The sequence below is a fragment of the Coptis chinensis genome, chromosome 6 (assembly GCF_015680905.1).
Source record: "Coptis chinensis isolate HL-2020 chromosome 6, ASM1568090v1, whole genome shotgun sequence".
Classification (NCBI taxonomy): domain Eukaryota; kingdom Viridiplantae; phylum Streptophyta; class Magnoliopsida; order Ranunculales; family Ranunculaceae; genus Coptis; species Coptis chinensis.
In genome coordinates this window covers 32,776,446-32,782,826 of record NC_141461.1, presented here as the reverse complement: position 1 = coordinate 32,782,826, position 6,381 = coordinate 32,776,446, and positions in this window count along the sequence as shown.

Genomic DNA, 6,381 nt, shown 5'->3' with positions numbered 1-6,381 from the left:
CGGACCTAGTTAATGGAACACACACACATGGTAAGTGAAAAATATATTATACTAGTAGTCCGAAACCCCTCCTTATTAGAGCAAGTCCAATGGGGGGGCTATATGGACTGCTAAAGTCAAATATAGCACCCCAACCACAAAAATGTCATTCCAATGGGGTTGCTAAAATGGTGTTAAATTTGGAAGGAGTCAAAAACCCAGCCAAAGTTAATACCTTCGCTAGCAACTGCTATAATAAGTTTGGGAGATGAATGGCATAGTTTCTATCGTCCATGTGTTAAATTTCGATGAACAGCAGAAACTGTGTCGCCGTCCAAAAAAAATTCAACTTAAGTTACAAAATAATAGACGAACGGCAGAAACTATGCCATCCGTATCATTTAGCACTTTAAAACAGAAAACGCGATTGGATTGGTTTTTTTATTTTGGAATGCCAAATTTGGCTCGGCAAGCTAAAAGGCATATTTAGCAGCTCTCCATTAGACTTGCTCTTAAACTCGTCCCAACTGGGTTGCTTTTTAACTACATTACTGCTGGAACCACAAAACATAATTGAACTCTTACTCAAGATAACAACACCTAGAAGCATAGAATTAAGTCATTAACGACTTCATTGTTGAATTCCTAATCTAAGGATTTTTTTAGCTCTTGAAGCTCCTCGTCACTAAAAATGTCATTTTCGATAAGCTTAATGCTGACTCCAGGAATAATGAATACTTTGATCCACTTTGAGGAACGATACTAACAACCAATTCTTCAGATGCACCAGCTTCAATATTCTCCACCAATTTTGTGATACCTATTTCCAGGTTAGCTTTGTGGCTTAGCTGACTAGAGGAGTGAGGGATATACACATAAGATCTAGCCAGCTCCCCGAGATCAGTAACTAAGTTATCTTGATCAGGTTTTGCAGTGTAGACATCAAACCTCACCTGATCTGCAGTGTCTTGGAGATCAAACCCATCAATTAGAATAACTTCTGATGCTTTAAATTTCTCCTCCATGGTCCATGAGGCCTTGGGTCTTTTTACTTGAGCAAGTATGGTGGCATCTAGCACTTGACGTTCCATGCCAAATTCTGTTAGAAAAATAGATTTGCACAAATCCATTGAGATATGAATGAGTAATTTGTCTCCCAAGTTATCCCACTTGAGATGAAATAGGTTTCACTTGAAATAGTATGTAAAGAGAGAAAAACCTTTTTGAAATGGTGCATTGGTTCGAAACAGTGCATTATGCCGAAAAGGTGCGACCTTTCGAAATAGGCACTAATTCAAAATAGTGTTTTATGCCAAAAAGGTGCAACCTTTCGAAATAGGCACTGGTTCGAAATAGTGTTTTATGCCGAAATGGTGCGTCCTTTCAAAACATGTGACTTTTCAAAGAAGTGCCTAACTTTTTCAAAAAGTCATTGTGCTGTTTCGAAAAGGCGCTTCTCACCTATAAATAGTGGATGAATTTGAAGAGAAAGACACACCAGATCACATATTTCTGATCTTTTTCTTCTCCCTATGTTCTTAGTCAAATACTATGTTGTCTTCGCTGATTCTATAAATTGAATTGTTAGCTTTTTATAGAAGAAAATCCATTCTATGTTGGGAGACAGTTTCCCATCAACCCTCAAGCACCGTGAGGGGAAAAATCTTTCTTAAGGACATAGTGATTCTACACTAGGCTCGGATTTAACAAAAAAGTACAAGACACTTACAAGACAAAAGGTTTATACTGTTTCATACATTTAAGTTGTATATTCCTAACAACTTAAGACAGATTTCTTTTTCTTCTTCTTTACTGAACATAATTTGTTTATGTTTTCTTTTTTGGTTTTAAGGATTAACAAGGTGTATTTTTATTTCAAAAATGACAACACCACCAGTTACTACTGATGTTCCCCATTCTGTTCCTCATGGGGAGAAGCCTGAAAAGTTTAATGGAACTAATTTCAAGCACTGGCAATAGAAGATACTCTTATATCTGACCACCCTTAACTTGGCTAGGTTCTTGTGGGATAAGGCTCCTAATGTAAGCCCTGATGAAACCGACAAGAAGAAGGTTTTGGCCAAAGATGCTTGGTTTCATGTCGATTTCTTGTGTAGAAATTATGTCCTTAGCGAGTTGGCTGACTCATTATACAATGTGTATTGTGTGTTCGAAACAGCTAAGGAACTTTGGGATTCTTTGGACAAGAAATACAAGAGTGAAGATGCTGGCATGAAGAAATTCATAGTTGGTAGATTTCTTGATTTCAAAATGACATATTCTAAGACTGTCACAAGCCAAGTTCAAGAACTTCAAGTAATCCTACATGATGTTATTGCTGAAAGAATGAGTATGAGTGAATCATTCCAAGTAGCTGCTATGGTGGAGAAGTTACCACCATCTTGGAAGGATTTTAAGAACTATCTTAAGCATAAATGCAAGGAGATGAATCTTGAAGAACTAATCGTCCGTCTAAGGATAGAGGAAGATAACCGTCTATCTGAGAAGAAGGATAAGGATCGCATGGTGGCAAAGGCCAATATTGTGGAAGGCTCAAGTTCTAAGGGAAAGAGAAAGCACCAAGATGACTCTAATCAAGGTGAAAGGAGTTTGCCTAACAAGTTCAAAGGCAAGTGCTACAACTGTGGCAAGGCTGGATATAAAGTTAGTGAATGTCGCAAGCCAAAGAAGTTCAAGAAGCAAAAGACTGAAGCAAATGTGACAATGGAGAAGCTTTCTGACAATGTTAATGACATGAACCTATCTGATGTGGTTTCTGAATGTCTCTTGATTGGAAACAAAAAGGAATGGTGGGAGGATACTGGTCCTACTTGCCACATATCCTCCAACAAGTCGATATTCACCACTTATCATGATGTGGAAAAGGAAGAACAACTCTTTATGGGAAATTCTTCTACATCCAAGGTTCAAGGCAAAGAAAAAGTGGTGGTAAGGTTGACTTTTGGGAAGGAACTAACTCTGAATGATGTGCTCTATGTGCCTGATATTCACAAGAACTTAGTTTTTGGGTCGCTGTTGACCAAGAATAGCTTTAAGTTAGTCTTTGTTTCTGATAAATTTGTACTGACAAAGAATGATGTATTTGTGGGCAAGGGCTATTGTCACAGCCCGAATTTCTAAACAATTAAAATAAATGAATATTTGAAATATAAATATATCAAACATCACTCGATTCAATTGTCTAAAAACCCATGCTATGACGGGGTGGATACAACACATGTCAAAACCCGAAAACCCACATCATAAAAAATCAACTTAACAACAAAATAATTTCCAAAAATTCTCTTTATTACTTTATAAAAAGTCTATCTTCTATCCCAATAAAACATCAAACCACTCTAAGAATAACAGGTCTTTAACATCGTATTTTCATGTCATATGATAAGAAAACTACGTTATTACATACTTTCAAAAGATCAGACCTAAAAGAAAACTAACGGACTGCTCTAGGCCAGAATCCCAAATCAAACGCCATGTTCTTCTATCGCTTTCCACCTATGTTCCCAAGAACACACCCACGTTGCCAAAACAAAGCAAACATGGGTCAGCAAAATGGAATTTGCTAGTATGAGTAGACTAACCACATAAAACCATTATCATACTTTAATTATTCAAACAATCACTTTATATTATCCCATAACTTAATCATTCACAGCTTGGAAGACAGGTAGTTCCGTCATTTTAACCGACATAATTTCTTCCCAAGCAAGACTTCCATTATATTAACTCATACAAATAACTCGTTTTAATATCTAAATCATTTAATAAAAACTTACCGATATCCACTGCTATATAAAGGTAGGACCGCGTCCCTGCACAAAATGTTATTAAGTCCTACCCTTCTGCAAAAGAAAGTTAGAACTTCTATATAACCTTTGTAAATATTATATTAGGCATTCAAAAGAAAACCCAAACACTCACATAATCAAATTAATACCACTAACCCGCAAGGCGAATACCTTAGTTCCTCTCTAGTCCAAACAATCTGGTCATTCATGGCACATTCAATGAATCCGGGTCATTCATGGCACATTCAATGAATACCCCTATATAACGCTTAACGGCCATTTATGGCACATTCAATAAATGCCCCACCTAACATATGACATCATCATAAAACTCAAATCCAAAACTTTAGGCGGAGAGTTCTAAAAGGTTCATGGTAAATTGTTTACGCATTATTGAACCTTATTGTATATATCATTTCAGAGAACGTAGGAGTATCTTGTTTCATGTATATTTTAGTTTACGCGTTATTAATTTCATGGATGTATAAGTGTCATAACGTTGCATATCACAAAAACTGAAATATCACATAGCAGTTAATACACATACACACGTATATATAGAAAGGTCTTAGCCTAAAGCCAAGCATGCTAATAGCCGTAGACCTAATCATAGCCAAGTCAAAAGTCTTTATGACTATGTCTCTAAAAAAAATATAAATCTTGTCACGTGTCTAAAATACGCCATATCAACGTCAAATCTTTATTAGATAATGATCAACCAAGTTATACAATTTCGACAATATTTTATTACTATATTTGTCCATATAATCAAATGTGTGAAAAACTGGAAAAGTCAACATTTCATAGTCAACGGTCAAAGTCAACACATCATTGTCAAAGTCAACTTGTCGTTTCCATGTTCGACAGGTTCAGGGTCATAGCCATGGTTCATGGCTAAGGTCAATGGTGCATGGCTCATGGGCTCATGACCAAGGTAATGGTTCGGACCCAACTGGCCAAGCCCAAACCTTAGAACCCGGAAGTCTAAACATTTAAAGACCCAATTAGATCTATTTTAAGTCCTATGGACTGGCCCCAAGCAATATCAGAAATTGGCCCAAAAACTTATACTGAACTGGCCCAAAACATAATTGGATTCGGCCCAAAAACTTTAAATTGAACTGGTCCACAAATTTAAAACAAAACGGGCCCAACAACTAAACAAGCTAAGGCCCAAGCCTCAAGCCCAAGCCTCAAGCCCAAGCCTCAAGAGAAACCAACCCAGGCCCAAGCCCAGTTCGGTCATCTCCTTCCTCCTGCAGCCACCACCAAAACCGGCCACCACCAAGCTCTAATCGCCCACCCATTTCAACCATGCGGTTGGACTCCTAGAGAAAAACCCAACCTCTTTAATAAAAGCTAAAACTCCATTCTTGAATTTAAAATCGTCAACCCAAAACTGGATCTGGAAAAAAGCGCGACCGCCATTAATGGCTACTCTAAGCTCTCCATCAACACTCAAGCCTCCACACTACCCCCACACCTAAATTAACCAACCCATAACACCAACAAAGCAGTTCGCCATAACAAAATCACATAAACATCCACCCTCAGTATCACAGTAATGCAAATCTACAAAGGAGGAGGATTGGGGGCTCGCGCCTCCCTTAACTGCCTTCTCCAAACTCCCAACAGCACCACACACGACCCAAATCACAATTTAACAAACAATCAACAAAAATACCAAAAACGATACTGGGGTGTGCTGCCATTAACGCTTGTCGAAGCTTCGACAGCATCCGACCCATCTTCAATACCTGACATCAACCAACGAAATTTAATATATAAACAGTGTTGAATAATCTACAACAGTTCCAACCCGTAAACAGACCAACGGTTTGTTTTGGCTCGCCGCCATTAACGACCTCAGTCCCAACAGTTCAATCTCAATTTTTCGGAGTTTTCAACAGATTTCAATCAGTTTTAATAACGACAATTTTACCAATGACAGGACGAATATTAATACCAGAATAATTAACATATTTCGTGAAATAGAAAACTATCTACTCACCTTTAGCGCGCTCCGACTATCAACCAGCTACCAGGAAAAACTTTCTGTCCTTCCTTCAGTAAAACTCCCATTTTTCTGTATAAAACTCTCGCTATGTTTTTCCCCAAAAACTCTACGTGAGAAAACTCACCGAAAAACAAGGACAACACTTATCTATTTACCTACGGGCTTTTATCCGTAACTGTTGGATATCCTATATCTGTTTTATCTATTATTATTATTATTATTAGGAAAATAAAAGAATAAAACACGAGGTGTTATAAAATACACACCTTAAAAGGATCTCGTCCCGAGATTCAAGGTAGAGTGTAGATTAACCAAACAAACAGTACGTCAACCAATAAAAAAAAAAGTCATACGTGTATACGCAAGTATACACACCTTAAAAGGAATAAACGTAATTAGTTTTCTTCAATTGCCAACACTTAAGTAAACTCATTATTTCACAATTTAGCAAAACCCATATTCTTCAAGTTAAATCATACTAAGAAGGCAATGTAGTTTCTCTCACACCAAGGCAGTTAGTTCCACTCTTAGTATTTCCCAACTAATCCAAAGCATTTAAAAAAAATATACATATTA